At 38.4% G+C, this 19,576-nt stretch overlaps 1 protein-coding gene across 6 annotated transcripts in view; it reads right to left on the reverse strand.

Moving 5' to 3' along the window:
* Nucleotides 1-19,576, reverse strand: part of DLGAP1 (DLG associated protein 1) — a 415,565-nt gene that overhangs the window by 281,611 nt on the left and 114,378 nt on the right. Inside the window, exon 1 of one of the 6 annotated variants that reach the window (XM_054059673.1) lies at nt 3,366-3,396. The exons of the other annotated variants lie outside the window; for them this stretch is intronic. The gene's annotated coding sequence lies outside the window, so the exon portion shown is untranslated. Of the gene's footprint in view, nt 1-3,365; nt 3,397-19,576 lie in introns of those variants that run through there. 6 annotated transcript variants of the gene reach the window in all.

Genomic DNA, 19,576 nt, shown 5'->3' on the forward strand with positions numbered 1-19,576 from the left:
ATTAACCTGCAATCTGTTAGAGGTCAGAGCCTAGGTAGAACACCTGAACAAATAACCAAACTTTCCATATTACTCAAAAGTGACAAATATTACAGGGAAGTCACATCATAAAAGAAACTCAAGAGTGTTACCCTTGCTGTGATATAAAATTTGCCTGTCAGGGAAGACAAAAGAATATTAATAGCTTTTTGCTGTGTGCTTAATGAAAGACTTCCCAGACTACCTGCAAGCTCCTTTTTTAAGAACAATGACCTTTTTCTTGAGATCAATGACATAGTTTTAATGCAGACAACCTTATCAAGGGGCTTGTTCTATTTTTGTTACCTATCTAGACAATAAAATCTACAATAGCAGTGATTCAAATGTAAGCAATTTCTAGACTTAAAATATGACGCAACTGTCATTCAAACAAATTACCTCCAAATGTGCCAAGAATCACAAGTATAGTTCTTGGTCTAAAGAACATACCAGTATAAATTCATCCTGATGCAGTGGGATCTTAAATAAAAACTGATTAAGAAGTGAGAGAAAAGACAACACAAAGTTACCTCAGAGTACTCTATGTCAGTATTGACATTATTTTTGTTTACATATCTCTTCTTTTGCTTCTTACAGACAGGAAAGAGGAAATGACAGGCAATTTTTGATGACTGTTTTACAAAATATTTAGGAGTGATTGCACGGAAGAGTCTACAGATTTTGTGACCATGTTTTGGCTAGAAGCATAGGAAAAAAAATGTTAAGGACAAAAAAGCTGGAAATAAGAAGGGGGAAAAGGGCAAATGCAAAGGCTTGTTAAAGATGTAGAGAAGCATCATTTCTCTTCTTGCATTAGCATTCTCACTCTTGCAATAGATTTGTCTTCTACTGGCTGTTTAGTGGGCTTTGGTATTTTTACTATCATATTTGCACAGGGTGTGCCAGTCCATCCTCAGCTGACAAACATTAAGTATTTTAGTAGCGACATACTACTGCATGACAAAGTAGTTCAGCTGAACTGCCACCATGAAAGCTGTGCTAAAACTCTGCAGGATGGCTGTTTGCAATACATCCATTGCACAACTGTCATTTACAACTGCCCTAGACAAGTGTGAGAAAGTAACACAGGAGTTTCTTTTTTTCCCCTATACTATTAGCAGTAGTAATGTGAAACCATTTCAGTAAAGCCATTTGGCAGCTGCTCTACCATTCTCAAATCTGTGCTTTCAGGTACATGTCATTACATTTAACTCTCCCTTTTACCCAGCTACCGTCTCAATTTCTATCTTCTCTTCACCAAATTAATCTTTAAAGCTGAGTGACTCAGCTGCTTCACTGAAAAAATCTGTGTCCCAGTCATACATCTTGTCCTGTGAAAATAAACTATGATGATAGATAGTTCTATTCAATCCAAAGCTTCTTGAACTATAAGGTTTTTGATTGGGCAAATGTCTTCCTCTTGTTTGACAGGAAGCTATGCAATGTTTCATATAATCTGCCCTTTATTCATCCTCCAAATTTCTGATTTTCAAATTACATTAAGAATTTCCCTGTGATTGTTAACATGGCTCATCACAAGCCAAGACCTTAATTCTTTGCATGTAGGAATACTGATCAGTTGTCGGCCTTTGCAGAAAAGCACGGGTCAAGACTTTCACTTAATCTCCTGTGACATGAATGAAGAAATGCACTAAATTAGCTGTGTGGCATGATTAAATCACTACAGTCAAATGATCAAATGCCAGTACAGAGCTACCATAGAAGCTTAGGCCATTAATGAGACTTTTCTGCTTTACTGGATCAGTTAGTTTTGGTTTCAATTCTTATTTGTTAAACACTGTTCCAAAGCAGGAAATTGAGCTCACCTGAAGAAAGAAGAAAACGTACATTTCTGTTTGTCGTCTTTTAAATCAAATTCAATGCTTTTACAACAAGTCCTAAGAGTTCACTTTTTCAATAGAATTCAAACTGCATCAGATAACTGGATCATTCGCTTTTAATCATGTGCTGCAAAGCCACTTTTTAATTTCAAGTTGCCACAGAACAAACAGAACAAGCTGTTGCTTAATGATAGCATAGAATGCAAGTACTTGGAAGTGCTTCTAGAGAAAGAAAATAAGATGCTAAAATCAGCACCATTTAATTCTAAATGCTGAAGTTTTGCGCAAGAGTAAAATACTACATAACAACTAAAATACATGAAAAAAATGCCAAGAACCTAATCTAGAATCTCTTGATAAATATTTTTCAGTGGAGTCTTTAAATCAAGTTGGCTATGCAGAAACTGAAGCAACCCACGACTTCTAATCCCTTTTTAAAATTATGTCTAACATATTTACAATCACCATGGAGATGTAACGTATAGGAGCTAGTTCCATTTGATTTTAGCAATATGCAAGAAACAAATTGCTGATTTTACCTTCTCCAAATTATCATAAATGCAGCTGCAAGTTCTTCAGTGCGTTATTGCAAGTTGATAACTCAGTTAGTAAATAAATCTCTCGCTTACAGAATTTCTTCTGAACATTACCGAAAGAAATAGCAAGTGTTTCTCATTTAGGAGCACAGATATCAGGACAAATTACAGTAAGTTAAATGTTCATGATGTGTAGAGAAGAATTCAATGCCATCCTGAAGTATATATCTGTGACTTTTTTAAAGAAGAAGCAGTAACTGCAAGAACTTTAGAACATCAGAATTTTAAATTATTCAGTAAACCTCTTTCACTATTAGAAATACCAGCAATTTAGTGACACCAAGCTAAACCTTAAACACATAACGACACCCAGTTAAACTTGAAACAACAAAGATATTATATACTAAACATGGAAGCCTGAATGGAACTCTGGAAGTCTTTAAATGCAATTGTGTACTAAGTGTGTAACAGCACATGAATCTGACAGGGACTGGTTCAAGGACAGCAGGCTGAAGGCAGATTTATATCATCAACTACCAGCTTTGGTTGTAAATGGGCATGACAGTTTCTATCTACTTTACTGCTGATTGAGATTGCCTTAGTGTAGCAATACTCAATGAACTCTGCTAAATTTAATTTCTATTTCCATTTGACAACAGGCAGGAAAAGCATCCTGTCAGTTAGCTTTTAATAGCTATTACCTGTCGGATTGCAAAAAGTCATTCTAAATTTTAATTTATTTTCCAAGAATATTTCGGGAAATGTTCAAGATGAAGTGTATAAAACTAAATGGAATAAACAGCCCTAAACTGCATATGAAGGTTTACTATGGTGATATAAAGTGAACTGGTGCCAACAAAAGCATCAGTCATACCCCAGATTTTCACGGAAGTAGCTCAGAGGTGAAGTTCTAGCACAAATGAAACCAAAGTTTTCCCTGTTTTGGGTTCCTTGTTACATTTACTATTACCAGGAGTGGTGGCTCCTATCCAGCCTGATCACTGAAGGTTTTCTTCTCATGGAAAGCAGGACATGGCAAGAAGGGCAGAAGGAAAGAGGCACTCCTTGTTCTCAACCAGCAGGGTGCTGGGACACTGCTGGAATGCTTTCCCATACCTAGGAAATGAAGGAGCACGTCTATTACAAATTACAGCTTCTTGCCTTTAAGTCACCACAGCCACCTTAACTGTACAACACTGCAGTGTATGTTCCTCCCTCCTCCTCTTTTCCATATGTAATAGGTCATTATCGTACACAACACTTGGCATGGCAGACAGGAATTATAATCACATTTCCAGAAACATGGTCTTCCAAAATTTGATACGACTTCCTTATTCAACCTTAATGTTATATTCTCTTGAAGTCTTCCATATTTTTATTACCTACTGCAGTAAACAGCATAAATCTGGACAGCTTCGTATTAAGAAATACCACTCTCAGAGACAGTTTCTATTCTGATGACATCACTGTTATAGTGATACATGAACTTAGTGAAATATATGATCAAAATAGCCGCATCCTGTGCTTTGACTAAAACATGAAAAACATCCATCAGATGAAATTCAAGGCATCCATGAGACTTGTTTCCACAACTCTATCTCAATTTTTGAATAAGAACTGAGGTTCGAGTTACATGTGATAAATCAGTTTCGTTTTTTCCCCTGGGTAAAAATTGCTCCCCTCTAATGGACAAATGCTTAAGTATTTTTAATTCAGATGCTCTGTGTAAGCAGCAGAGATTATGTAAAATGATGGATCTTTAGAACACAGGACCACTACAACTATAACACTATGCTAGCTCAAGATCTTTTTGAGTTTCTCTTTAAAATAACTTTTTAAGTATGACATAACTTTTTAAGTTTGCCCTGTATCTCAGGAAAGGGATGGAATGTGAAGAGCTGTTGTTGAAGAGTAGTCATGAACAGGTTGAAAGCTTGTGGGTAAAAATTAAAGACGGAAGAACCAACTGGAACGTTGTGATTGGTGTATACTACAGGCCACCCGATCAAGGAGGGACAACTGATGAAGCCTTCTTCCTCCCGCTACAGGAAGCTTCAGGCTCGCAAGCTCTCATCCTGCTCGGGGACTTCAACCACCCAGACACCTGCTGGGGAAGTAGCATAGCAAGCTGCAGACAATCCAGGAGACTCCTGGAGTGCACCGAAGATAATTTCTTAGTCCAGCTGATAGAGACTCCCACTTGAGGAGAAGCAATACTGGACCTTATGGTCACCAATATAAGCAAACTCATCAGTGATGTTAGGATCAGTGGCAGCCTGGGCTGCGGTGATCATGCACTGGTGGAGTCCAAGGTCCAGAGGGACATGGAACAGGTGAGGAGTATAGTCAGGACACTAAATTTCAGGAAAGCAGACTTCCAGCGCTTCAAGGAATTACTCGGTAGGAGCCTCTGGGACGTGGTCCTCCGAGACAAGGGAGCAGAACAGAGCTGGAAAATATTTAAGGAAGCTTTCCACAAGGCACAACAGTGCTCAGTCCCCATACGCAGAAAATCAGGCAGGAAAGGCAACAGACCAGCATGGCTGAGTCAAGACCTGCTGGTTAAACTAAAAAAGAAGAGGGAACTGCACAGGCAGTGCAGGCAGGAACAGGGAACCTTGAATGTGTTGATGAGTGAAAGCAGACAAGGGGGGTTGGGAGTGTTCGTTAGAGCTTGGAGTTGTTCGCCTTGAAGACCTTGGAAGTTGATAACGAAGGAGCCAGCTAGCAGAAATTTACTGATAAGTGGGCACTGGAATGCAGAAAGCTGGCTGCATTTGGTTCAGGAGTTTGAAAACAGAGGAGACTAAGTCTGCGCAAAGTTCAAAAAGAAATGTATTCATCCCGAGGAAGACTTCCTACTTCATCCCTAAGACCCCGGCCCACAACCATCAGGAGGCACTACGCAGGCGCAAGACTGAAGTGAACTTTCCAGAACTAATTATAATATGAAGCAGGGAGACGGTATGAATATGTAGTAGGCGCTTATACCTATGCATGTCTTCACACTATAAGTAGCTGCTTGTTAAGCTATACAGTGTGCAAGCTAGGAGGAGAACCCCCTTGCACCCCAGCGCTGGAAATAAACATACCTGCTTTATAACTCATTTTGGGTTATAGGTTTGATTCTGCAAAACAATATATAGAGATGCTGCCTGGTTGTGTAGGGATGAAGGCAGAAGGCCAAGGCGCAGGTGGAGCTGAACTTGACATGGGAGTAAAGACTAACAAGAAGGACTTTTACAGGTACATCAACAAAGGAGGAAGGTCAAAAAGAACATACCCCCACTGGTGGTTGGAAATGGGGATCACATATCAACAGATGAGGAGAAGGCTGAGGTACTTAACAAATTTTTTGCCTCCTCAGTCTTCACTGATAACTGCTCTTCTCACCCCTCACGGGAAAGCAAGATGGTGACCGGGGGGTAAACCCCCTCCCACAGCAGAGGAGGATCAGGTTTGCAATCACCTGAGGAACCTGAACATATATAAGTCCATGGGACCTGATGAGATGCATCCCAGAGTCCTGAGGGAATTGGCAGACGTGGTTGCCAAGCCACTCTCCATGATATCTGAAAAATCATGGCAGTTATGAGAAGTCCCTGATGACTGGAGTCTCTCTAAATTGGAGAGATATGGATTTGATGGGTGAACGGTAAGGTGGACAAGAAACTGTTTGGATGGTTGTATTCAGAGTAGTGGTCAGTGGCTCAAAGTCCAGATGGAGATCCATGACAAGTGGTGTCCCTCAGGGGTACATACTGGGACCAGTGCTGTTCAATATCTTTATCAATGATATCGACAGCGAGATTGAGTGCACCCTTGGCAAGTCTGCAGATGACACCAAGCTGAGTGGTGTAGTTTAAAAGGTCAAAGAAACGAGCAGCTTTTCAGCATAAACCTATTTAAGTAAAAAAATAAAATCATGACAGTTTAGACTTGTAATTTCTTTTGAATTTTTGGACTGCATAGTAAAAGGTAATATAGCACATATTAAGAAGTAAACATAGCCACAGGTAAAGAGCTCAGACTGCTTATATATGTGATGAGAGATAACTGCATTCCTATTTCATGGTATCAACAGCAGTAACATTGAGCTATCTGCAGAAATAATAGTACTTAAAAATTATAGGTGCTAATGACGAAGCAGTTTTCCAATAATTTACCTATTTTTGTGGGATGTCCCTGCCTATGGAAGGGGGGTTGGAACTAGATGATCTTTAAGGTCCCTTCCAACCCAAACTATTCTATGATTCTATGGTTTTTAATTTGCAATAGCGTCCAGAGCTCTGGATTGCAGGCTACAGCACTACAGCTGTCATTGAAGAAAGCCTCAGTTTAGTATCTAAGTGTCAACAACTACTCTTGAATCCTTACACATACACAAACAATCCTATTTCCCACATAAGAAGGAAAGCCAAATGGCTCAACTCTGAATCCTGTCATGACCTAGAAGAAGGGAATTCCTGGCTCAGCTTGTCAACTAGACTGACTGATAATTCCTAATTTTTTGAATGACTTTTACTATTCTTCTCTCTCATATCAAGAACTTGGAGTAAACTTAGATGAATTTCCACACTGGTCACACCACAGGTTCACTTAAGACTCCTATGTTGTAACAACGATTAGGAATTGATGTTATGTGATACACTTAACTTTTGTGTTGCATGACTGCAATCACATATTTTATCTTGACTTTCAAAAAGGATTTTTAAACCACTGAAACAGATTTTCACTTGCCTATCTTCCTCATTTTCTCTCATCTTGAGAAAACAGGGCTGAATTCACTTTTGTGCTGGAAGAGCCCATCCAAGGACCCGATGCTGCAGGTAGTCAAGTGGAAGAGATTAAGAGATTCATCTGGTCATTTCAAGAGATCCTTAAAACTATGGCAGAATTACTGAAATCCTCTAATGGAATGTGACTGAATTATAATTTGTAATATTATACAATTTTTGAAGTATATTTAGAGATTATATTCAAATAACTGAATTTCAATATGCCTTTACACATCTTATCCAGAGATTCAAACCTGTTCCCTAAGTAGATTTCTTTCTGCCTGGGAATACATGTTCTGCTTGACTACACAGTATGGAAGGTAGGGAAAAATACCAGTTCACCTTGTGACCAGAGAAATGGGTGGAATTCTATAAAAAAAACCATTAAAATAAATGCTGTAATAACATTACAGTGCACCTGAACCTCTTAGATGTATTTAATACATTTCAGCAATCCTTTTGATCTATTCCATATAAATCATACATAAGTTTTTATAAATCCATATAAGACTTGAAAGAATAAATACTATTCATCTGACAGAACTGTGTGTACCTCACTGAGAACAAAGAATCAAGAACTGTGCTGGAGAACAGGTAAATAATTTCACACAAAATTTAGTGAAACAGTCTCTGCAGTTGTATACACTCTGTGTTTCACATAGCAATGCGTTTGCAACTGCTACTGATGGCCGTCAATGGAAGCCTTTATTTGGAAGAGAAAATCTTTGGTAGTATGCCAACAACTTTGAAAATTCAGACCTGATTTTTCTTATATTTGAAACTGGTCTCTTATTCCTCAATGGCATCTAACATGAACCTTTTTGTATGTGTTTACATACAATGATGAATGTTCTTCACGAAGTATGGGAAGAGTGCAGGAAGAAAGTGAGGAGAGGAATCTGGACACAGCAGTAAGGGGATAAGATGGAGAATAAAAGCATGAAAAAAGCTGACAGTGGATGGTGGTGTTGCCTCAAAGTTTTGGAGAAGACTAGGGATCAAAGAGAAAGTAGGAAAAAGAAACAGAGAGAGTAACAGAGATAGAAGCAAATTTGCTTATTGGGCTACGCTAACAGGCTTAGCCAGCAGGTTAAAAAAAAGTGATTCTTCCTCTCTATTTGTCATTTGTGAGACCATATTGCAAGAACCACATCTGGTTTTGGGTTTCCCAGACAGACATTAATATACTGGATTAAGTCTAGCGGAGAGCTACCAAGATGACTAGAGGGCTGGAGCAGATGACAAAGAGACTCCGAAAGAACTGGCTTCCTCAGTCTTAAGAAGAGAAGCCCAAGGATGGGTATTACAGTGGTATTCAACTAATCTGTGTGTAGGTGTAGAGAAGACAGAGACAGCATTTCCTCAGTGGTGCTCAATGAAAAGTTGCAAAGAGACAGAACTTGTGACAAAGGATATTTCAACTAAATTTTCAGAAAAAAATATTAACTGTGGAAATTGGTGGTCAAACTCAGAATCAGATTTGTCCAGAAAGGCTGTAGAATCTCCATTCTTGGAGAGTCTTAAAACCTGCCTGCACAAAGCCCTGAGAAACCTACCCAAGCTTGGAAATCGGCTCTACCTTTGAAGTTGACCTCACTTTGAGGACTTTCCTACCTAACTTGTTCTGTAAGTCTATGAATTTGAAACGAGGATTAGACCCCAAGGACACAAAGTGAGAAGACTGCAGATGAGTAGCCATAAGACCATACTCTACACAGTCTAAAAATGAAGAGTATTTTCTAGAATCTCAGGACTTCTGCAACAAAACATCTGCAAAACTTTGTGACAAATCGTCTCTCATCCCCCCTCTAGTGGCTAACGCACATTAGGACAAGTCACTGCTAAAAGCCACTTTTATAAACTAGTGGGAAGTACTTGGGAAGAGTAATGAAAGACATTTATCACAAATCCGGATATCAATGTATCCTGACATCATGGAGTTAATGAGGTTTGTTTTCAATTCTGGATTTTTTTTTTTAAAAAAAACCTTAACAAATGGTATATGACATATATTCCTAGCATTTTAGATCCCCCTCTGCTACTAAAGCTACCTTAAATATGTTTTTTCCTGATTCTGAACTTGATTTTATTTTTCTTTTCAAGTGCTTTTTGCACATTCTATATTTATGCTTATATATATATATACATGCATACATACATATGATTACCTCTCTGCATATGTGCATCATTTTTGTGCATATTTTCTCAGTGGACTACATTAATAAGGCATTTCCAAGACCCTCTTCTTCAGACAAGGTTGCCTAAAGTAATCTTTTACATCTGTGAACAAATAAAAATGCCTAAGCTTCAAAGATGCTTCACTAATTACCAATTATTTCAAAGAAGTTAATAGATTCAGAAGAGAGAAAAATACTTCATGCTTCCACAACTAAGCATGGAAGTAGGTATGTACAATAAATATTATAAAAAAATTAGATTTACATGGATTTTAAGAAACGTATTATCTACTGCAATTTAATCAAAAAATATAAATGAAATAATAAAGTCAACATTAAACTGCTTATAACAGGGAATACTATACAAATATTCACTTACAGAGCTACTGTTCATTGGTCATATCTGACATACGTCTAACAGAGAAGGAAATATAGAAATACTATTGCTGCTAATTATGCAAATATGATTCTTATAGGAAGAACAAATAAAGAAGTCAAAATGAGTCATTTAAAGCCTTAACAAAAAAATTATGCATAGCATAGATGCGAATTCTTACATAGATGAGAGAACAAGAGAATGTTTTCCAAAAATTTTAGTGATAGTTAAAGAACTTAAATAATGAAAGTTCATAGAAAATGATACTAATACAGAAAAGATGCAAGTGGTGGTAACTCTTCTTGTTGATTCAGCCATGCTAAGAGACAACCAGTATTCTCAGTCTGCTTGGCCTCTAGTGTACTGAAAACGTCTTTGCATCTGTCCAGCAACAGTAAGACAGCTTATCAAATACAAGTTCTTCACTCAACAAACAAGAAATGCCTTCACGTAGCTCGTTTGTACAGGGAAGTGTTATATAGGATGCAGGTACTAGAAATAAATAGCACATGCAGAAGCTCAACAAGCCATTTTGCTAGGGTTTCCTAACCACAGTCTGCAGTATTCACAGCCAGGTCATTCGTATTTGGATACCAGCCGGTCAAATGGTTCTACATGTAGTGCTAGTTTTAATCATCCAAAGACCTAACAATTTCAGTGGGGCAAACCATTTGCTTAAGGTTAATGTGTGCCAACCATGTGCAGAGTAGGGCCATGAACATTTCATTTGGTAGCAGAGAGAGAGAGAGACGACCTGTTATAACCAAGTGGACATAAAGCACTTGTTTCCACAGCATGGAATGAAAAAAGCATCTTTGACCACCTGCCAGTGCTGATAGCCCTATTCTTCTACCTCCAACAGCTGCTATTAATGTTTTGCGGTACAAAAACTATACTGGGCATTACAAAGAAAACAGTAAAAAAATGCAGCCAGTGTCCAGAAGTTTAAACAATCCAAGTTACACCTCTCACTATAGATAATGGCATTTAACAATAGGGTGGAAAAAGTTTGCGGGTGGATATGATTTACAAGAGCAGACTTATGAGGCAACGTCTTCATCAGGCTGCTTTTGAAACTGCATCCATTAATCAGTTGTCCTAAATGTTACCTCGGTTATTTCCTCTACAGAAGCAGCAACATATGCCACTCTTGGTCAGTGATACCCAGGTACATACTCTACAATTTAGTCTTGCTCACCCAAAAGAAATATGGAAATACAGCTTATATTGCTATTGCCAATCTCAGAAGTTGCCATTTGGTATGAACTGGGCTCCCTTAATAGAAAATGTAAAGAAAAGGCATCTTTATATCCTCTAAATTATGAAAGTACATTTAAATGGGTAGATTCATACTCTGTGAATGTCCTTTTCTCGCTACTGCCTATAAAGACACCTTAAGCAACTAACGTTGACTAGAACTTAGCTCTTAGCTTAAGATAAATAAAATCTCCACTTTTATTTTCAGAACTCAGATTCAGACACTGGTATTGGATTAATGAATTTACAACTGGTAACTGCTTTTTTTAGCACCAGCTAAAAGAAAGGATAACTAAGCTACACTAGGAGGTAAGCCCTACTGCAAGCACGTGAAAAGTCCCAAATAAAAGTATATGGATCAATACTGCTTTAACAGCATTAACAGCAAGCCAGAACTGCAATACAAAAACTGATGGAAATTTAGTAATGCCAATGCAATGCTGGTGACTGCCAAGGAAAGGGACACCTTTTTTCATGCTCCTAGGAAAAGAGATGAATTGGGGAAAAAAAAGGAACAAAGAAATCGGGTAAATAATTAGTAATATAAGTAGAACAAAAACATATTCACTAAACAGTATGGTACCCTGAACGCCGGTAAGCACTTCAGAAGACATAAGCCATGAAAGTAATTTTTTGGGTGTGCAGAAAAAAGAAACAGAGCATCCTTAACACAAAAACTTCATGTAACAGAACACAAACTGAGAAGTCATCCTCCACAGAGAAGCACTTCCTTTAAGATTTCTTATTGCATTTTTCTTCTAAAATTGCACATTTTTCTTTTAAGTTTTACAGTTCCAAGATACAAAATGAAACAAAATGATTCAGATGATAATTGGCTGAGTCACAGACTGTTAAATATTTGAGGATATGAAGAATTGCCCTTTTCCATAAAGGATGACAGCCAATTTAAATACCATATTTTTAGGTTCTGAAATACTGTGTTCATTAACAATTGTTTATTGAAAAACAACAACTTGAACTATTCCATGGACTAATCTTGACCATATGTATTACATAGTCCAGGATCTGTGCAGACATCCTCAGGGTAAGATATATTTGCTAAACCAATCCCTTGCAGCTGGAACTTATCCAGCTCTCACTGATGTGGCTAATTAGTGCACTGGATACTATTTATCAAGCCTTTCAGTAAAATGAGCTTGCCTGATCAAATGACACAAAATGAAAAACCACGTGTGCTGCAAATCACTCCACTACTTTGCTCTGAAGTACTGGTTTAGGAAATACAAGTGAAAAAAGCAAATCTACTCGTGAATTCATCAGTTTAGGAGGTTTCAAGAACACAGTAGTACCAAATGACTTGCTGTTGAGCTTTGTCAATTTAGTGATTAGTAAAAAAGCCTATAAGGAAAAGCAAGGGGCACAGAATGGAAAAGACAGGGTACTTTCAAGTAGGACTTAACAAGCAGAAATACTGGAAAATATCTTTTTTAAACAGTGAAATTTAAGATAATGATAAGAAAAAAAGAAACCAGATTTAATTCGGTGTTATTCTGTATTGATGAGTAATTCTCTGAATTTCCTTTGTGGAAAAATGATACAACTTTAACAAAATGATTCATAGCACTCAACCATTTTCCTTAGCAAACACTGTGTACATTAGCAGGACTTCTAGAGGAGAACGTTTCTCTGGACGATTTACTACTGTGAGATTATGGTAAGATGATCTGGATTTCATACATCTCGGTGTATGAAATCTGAGTCATCCTGGCAGAAGTACTTTGTTCTTCCAAGAGGCAGATGCACATTTGAAAGCAGGCAACAGAGCTTAAATTCTGAAGCTGCAGAGTCAGGGTCTGTAAAGGCTCACATTGACTTGGCAATAGGCAGTAAAATAGCAGTTAGTGTGTGCCATTAATCCCGCACCAAGCAATACATGCTGGCATGAGCAGGGAAGAGGTTCACGTATTTCCTGAATTGAAGGAGGCACTGCAATAGTAATAGTAAAGCATGTGTATGGGAAGGTAACGGAAGGAAGAAAAGAATGCACTCTGACATTTTTAGTGTCGCTGATAGAGGTTTGTTTACCAAAAGAAAAAACTCTTCCTATGACCAGCATCAATATACCAGAAAACAGCTAAAGGAAAAGCAATCTCACTGAGCAAATTGCACATATGGTAGAAAGCACGTGAACCTAAAAACAAGAGCTTTTGAGGATCACATTTGCAAACTACCCCATGAAAATATTTGCTATCTAACCCCCTGAAAGAGATGGATTGGAAAATGAAAGCAAAAGCTATAGTTTAAATAATATCTGTCAGAATTGCAAAGGTATATAATTGACTGTATGAACATAAAATATACTGGTTCGGTTTAGGTTGCATCATCATCATAAAAAACCCCAAACCAAACGTATCAGAAAACCCAGTGGGTGATAAATGTTTTTACACAACCCTTGAGGCAAAGCAGATGGTCTAATGACTTCCACAGTGAGCCCACCTCCAAGTCACTGGGTGACAATGAAAAGAAATCCACCCACCATCTGGATTACTAGCCAACATGATTCACAGACAGCAGCTAATAACCTTCCTGTCCCTTCTCTGCCTTGTCTTCCCCAAAGAATCCATATATGAAGCAGGATTCACATGGCAGACCATCACCCAACTGTAGGCACACTGGGCAACATTAGAAAAAGGGGAGCACAATGCCAAGGCACAGCTTGCAAGGAGCACCTTCCTACCAGAGCTCTTTTGACAGCAGGGTTGCAGCACAAACAGCAGAATCTCCTTCCAGCTCGGCAGCCTGCATGGCAGGCAACAGACCAGGCTGAGCACCTTGGGCCAGCACACAAGAACTCAGAGCCACAGACTAGCTATGACTGTAGGTATTTAAAAGCATAGATTTAGCTGCAACCCTAAGTTCATCTTCCAAGCTTCCAGCTTCTTGCTGATAGACATGCTGGGGAGAAGGCATCATGCAAGAGTGTTATGCAGGTCCTAAGAGGAGAGCTTAGAGGCGGATGCAGTTCTGGAGCATTGGCAACCTGGTATGAGTACAGTTTATATATTAGGAATGAGAAGCAGGGCAGGCAATAAAAAGTTTGAGCAGCCAGAAGGTGGGGGGGGGCACTGATTTGGTCAAAGTAGTAGAACAACAGTATGAGGGAGTGGGACTTATGGCAGGAATGGCAGAAGACCCGATTTTGGAAAGCTCTATGGAATGTATATCAAGAAACTGTGGCTCTCAAACATATTGCAGCATGGCTTCCAGATCTACAAAGTCTGGCAACCCTCACTCTGTACATTCCCCTATAAAGTTATTATCTCTCGATGTCACTTGCTCCTGTATTAAACCACTCCACCCCACACCCTGCTTCTCATCCCATGAATCCTTCAAACCCCACAACACTTAAAATAACTTTTAGTTAAAAACTAGGGAATACAGTCCTCAGGGGCTCACATACCACATCTTTCTGTAATATCAAATCAAATGCAAAACTAAGCGTGCAATTCAAAGTGTGAAAGTGGACTCATGAAGGCTCCAGAGGTATCCCAAGAGCCTGTGCTCATCATTATCCTGGCAAGTGGCAGGGGAACACCACTCTGAAGTAGAACTGTAAATGTGGGTTGACTTCACTCTGTGCTGCGCATGTGCACCACGTGGGCTCAAACAGACAGTCCTACCATACAAGTTAATTACATTCAATGGGATTTAAGTTAATATTGTTCACTAGTTGGTCATCTGTACTGTAGGAATTACCCAGGTGTACCATGTGGTAACAATAAAGCCCTGAATGCCAATACATTTAAATCATTAGTGCTATCTTAATTATTGCTGTTAATGTCAGTGTGACATCACAGTGGTAACCTTCCAGTACAGTTAAGAGAAACATGGGCTAAACCCCAATGCTCAGGCTTACTTTCTGTATCAGAGGGGTGTAATGATATAACCTCTTTTGAAGATCATCATCAAAGCCTATTTTGCTATTGAATTATACTGAGTGTTAACAATTAAACATCTGGCAAATTTCTCAGCTTCCTCTCATTGAGACCCAATAAAAGGTAATCTATTTATATTCCAGCCAAAATCTCTAGTGGTTCTTTACTACATCAGTATCCAGTAAATTGTCACTAAGCTTATTATGGAACAGAACTAATATTTCACTTGAATTGGTAGGAAAATGGCTTCTTTAGCTCCCAACAAAAGCTGCTGCTGAATCTGTAAAGTGGGAAGGAATCTGCGTAGCATACAAGAAAGCTAACCAATCCCTTAAACGACTTCCTTTAAACAGGAGCTGGACCCGATTCATGGGAAAATGTGTATGTTCAGTGGGTGGTAACTTTGATATCGTTCTTTTATGTATATTAGGGTTAGCCAGAGTGTCTGAGTAAAAAAGGAAGCCAATCTGCTTTTATTCAGGCATAGCACCATGTGGGCTGAATTTAAAAACCAGAAATGGTATATTAAATGCGATTCAGAGAAAAGACTAATTTTCTTTTTAGTACAAATTATGGGAATAGGAGTCCAGCTGAAATGCAAAACACAATGATATGAATCAGTGATGACTGTAAATGTGTCTTAGAACAAAACTTGTTTTTCCTATTGCCAAGGATTATGGTGACGTATTTGTTTCTACCATCCTCATGGAAGAGCTGGAAACACCTGTGAGAGAAGTAACTGATCCTCAGTGATGTTCCAGCTCCTCCCACATTCCTCCTTCCTAACACTGGGACAGTGCAGGTACAATTGTCCTTAAAATCTGATCATTTAAGGGTCTCCTATAATTGTGGCATTAAAACCAAACCACACCAATACCAAAGGTACATTCCTCCTTCAGCCCGTATGTCCTTGTTTACCCCCATTCTGGGGAAGAATGCCAGGAGACCCACTGCAGGAGAAAATTTGTGTACTTTTCCTAGATGAAATTTACATTTGTAACTCACTACGCATCTCATAAAAGGAACAGCTGTTTAAAATTGAAAATCAAAACATCAGTTTCTGCCAGATTTAAAAAAAAAAAAAAGAAGCAGCCATTTAGAAGTCACATTTCAAGTTTTCAGGGGTTATTGCATTTTATTAAAACAGGTCCAATATGAAGCACCTTCGTCATCATCATTAAAAATCCACTGCTGCAAATGAAAGAATCCTTTTACATGGAAAATATTTAGAAAAGCTTCCTGATCATTTTGTAATTGGATTTCTAGAAAAACACCACTCAAAAGTCTCTGAAAAACTTTAGATTTCTGTATAACATTTTTCTTTCTGTTTCTGTGAAGTGGAAATTAATAAAATCATCATAAAGAAGTGGTCTTTATGAACTGATCAACCCAGTATCATCCAAAAGACTGAACTCTCTTCTGGAATTTCTATCTTCCAAATCCCTTCAACAAATCTTTGCCTGTACCATTTTTAACAAAGCAGCTTATATGACATGGACATTTGAAAAAGAACTAGACAGTAAATAATTTTACTGTAATTCAGAGAGGGCAAAATATTTGCAGGAAGCAGATCAACAATTTATGGCTGTAGAAGGGGACTGATGGTATCACAAGTATGATTTAGACTGTGTCTGTTACATAAATGACTGAAGGATTTGGGTTTAGAATTACAATTTGGAGTCTATCCTGAACACAAAGCTGCAATCCAGTTCTACCCTTTTCTTTCGAAAAGCCATCTTTTGATCATCTCTACTGAAGGAGGAGTGCAAGATATGAAGACACGTGCCACTTGCGGGGTGCCTGTGATGGACTGCAGTACACAGAAGCATGCTCAGGTTAGTAATACTCTAAATATGGTATTTAGCACATGTAATTTCATCTAGCCACATTAAGAAAAGATGTATCAACACTTTTTCAGTGCCTAGAAAAGGCACCTAGACAGTAGCTCAGACTGTCTGCCCAGTTTTCAGACACCTGAAATGTCCAAATCAAATGGGGAAATGAATCTTGTTTGCAACTACTAAGAGCACTGCACTCATTCATAGCAAAACACGCTCTGCTACAGGTTTCTCAAGACCACTCACTATTCTGAGTGCTTACTGGGGGTCTCCAGCCTGCACTGAAACTCATGACATTCAAAAGTATCATTTTACTCAACTGTACTAATCTCGTCCTGCACCTATCTACATCAACAGCCATCCCAGGTTTGACAGAAATGTAGTCATGCCTTTCAGGAGAGTTGCCAGACAGGCAAAACAGTAAAATTGATTTATCAACCCTTGGATAAAGGTTCATATTCAAGGAAGTATGAAGTTGTTAGCCTTGATTTCATTCACCCTGTGTTTGCATTAAAATTTGTAGGTCCTTTCAGCAGTCTTAACTGGTGAGTGAACCAGGACCAGCCACATACTTCTTATGTAGCTACAGTGTAAACTTTGCAAACTAAACTTAAACCAAACTACTAGTGAGTTGAAGTGTGTCCCTATTACATTGAAAGTATTTTGGTTTATACATACCAGCTTCTTAGGTTTATTACTTTGCATCAATTTTGCCTAAGGCTATTAAGTATGGCTACTGGACCGTAACAGGCTGATTTATCATGTCACACAGGAATCTTTATGGTATTAACAACTCTACTGCCAGAGAATTCTGGTAAGCAGAAATATAGGGAATAAATAATATGAAATCTGAGACCTACAAAACAATACACAGAATTGTACTTCCATGTCAAATTCCGCTACTCCATTTTGACAGGCTGAAAACTATACTGGTGAAAGCTTTTTAGCAAATCAACTGACATGGGTTATTCTACAAAAAACACAGGATGCTCTGTTTCTTTAATACTTTTAACAGTTCTCTTAAAAGAATCCTGTGGGCATATGGTGTTTGGGGGAAACAGGGTCACGAGGGAGGGAAATTCTCTTCTTCTGAGCCCCATAAATCTCTCTCTCTCCCCCAGGACTTAAGACAGGCCAAAGGCAATTATGGCTATTTACATGAAAAGCCGACACATGTAGTCTCTCAGTTTCTATGGCAGCACAGCTTCTATAAAAAACAGCTCTTCAAGCTCACTGGCATCCCTGTATACTCCCAGCCACTCATTTAACAGCAAATTTCCCTCAATATGTGCTAGACTGTAAATCAACGCTGACCCCACCACCCGTGAGGCAAACTGCAAGGTGCTGGGGAATGCTCTCACTATGGATGTCCAGTGGTTACCACTGCTGCCTCCTGGCCTCCCTCCTGCCTTTTGCTGGCATTCTCACCAGGACTGCTGAGGACTTGCCAGGCAAGCAGCAGGAAGGGAAAACCATGCCAGAGAGCACACTTTCCTTTTACGTCCTGCTGCCTTCTCCTTCTTTTCCTCTGAGTGAACTGAAAAATCCATCACCCACAAAATTAAGATGGAAAAGACTGAAATCACTGCTGCCTCTATCATTGCTATGATTACATAATAGAAACATTTCTTAGATAACAGGATTTGTCAGCATCAGCTGAAAAAATGCCTTCTGTGTGATAATATTAACAAACCAACTACCTCTATAAACAGGAAGTGACTGACATTATTTTTTGTTTAATTCAGTGCCTGAAGCAAAGCCATATATTATTGTTAGCTATATAGATAACTGGAGAGCTTATACAGAGTTTATTTAAATTTTACATTGCAATTAAAGAGTCTGCTTTACACAGACACCTGCTTAATCTTTTCAATACCACCTTACTCCATTCCTAGGAATGATTGTAAGATTTGCATATTACTCTGGAACACCTAATTGCAGCCGATAAAGGAGAATATGTTCTCTATAGAGTATCAGGAAGCATCCAGTACATTTATTAAAAATTAAATGTATTAATGTATAAAATACTTTACTTCAATTGAGTCCAACGGCAAGGACATTTCTACAGGGTAAAAAACAAACAAACAAAAAAAAATCTTCTTAGGACAAGAATACTCGATAAAATTTAGAACTTTTTTATGGAAGTTAAGTATCACATCATTATGTGACAGTTTTCCCTTCTGATGCTGAGAGAGTCTTGGATTGGCAAGAGACTTAGAAGTTTTGATTAACAACCCACTGGAGCTTTTGGCAATACGCCTGGGTGTTTCAGATTACTGCTGCTATAGAAGCTCCCCTGGGTGACTGTGCTGCTTTTCTTTTTCTCACATTTCTAAAATGTTGGACTTCAATTTAATTTTTTTTTGTCCTTTTGCAGTTTGCTCCACTTAGTAGCAACTGCTGCACTACTGTTCTACTCTCACTGAGTGAAAAGCACAGCTACACAAACAGCTATCATTACAGAGAACAGGCATCATAAAAGAGTTTGCCATATGCTTTGTCAGCTGGCCAAACTGAGGACACAATTCTTTTACAGCCGTCTGGGTGGTTCATAGGAAGTATATACATTTCAGGAAGCTGGCAATTCATTAGTGTTTCTCTTGGCGTAATACTAGTTAACATACTTCTAAGGACTGATTATATGAGAGCTTAATATTAGCTTAATTTTAAATCGCTATTAAAAAGCCTAATTCCAATGTATCCAAGAGAGAATGGAATACTGACTTCAAAATCACACAAAAAGAATTCATTTTTGCATGACGTTCTCTCCTTTCAGTTTGCTTTTTCTCAATTCTCTTTCTTTCTTCCGCTCTAGTATAATACAAATTATACTAACATGGTGAATGGACTATCTCTTTT

The sequence above is a fragment of the Cuculus canorus genome, chromosome 2 (genome assembly GCF_017976375.1).
Source record: "Cuculus canorus isolate bCucCan1 chromosome 2, bCucCan1.pri, whole genome shotgun sequence".
Taxonomy (NCBI): Eukaryota; Metazoa; Chordata; class Aves; order Cuculiformes; family Cuculidae; genus Cuculus; species Cuculus canorus.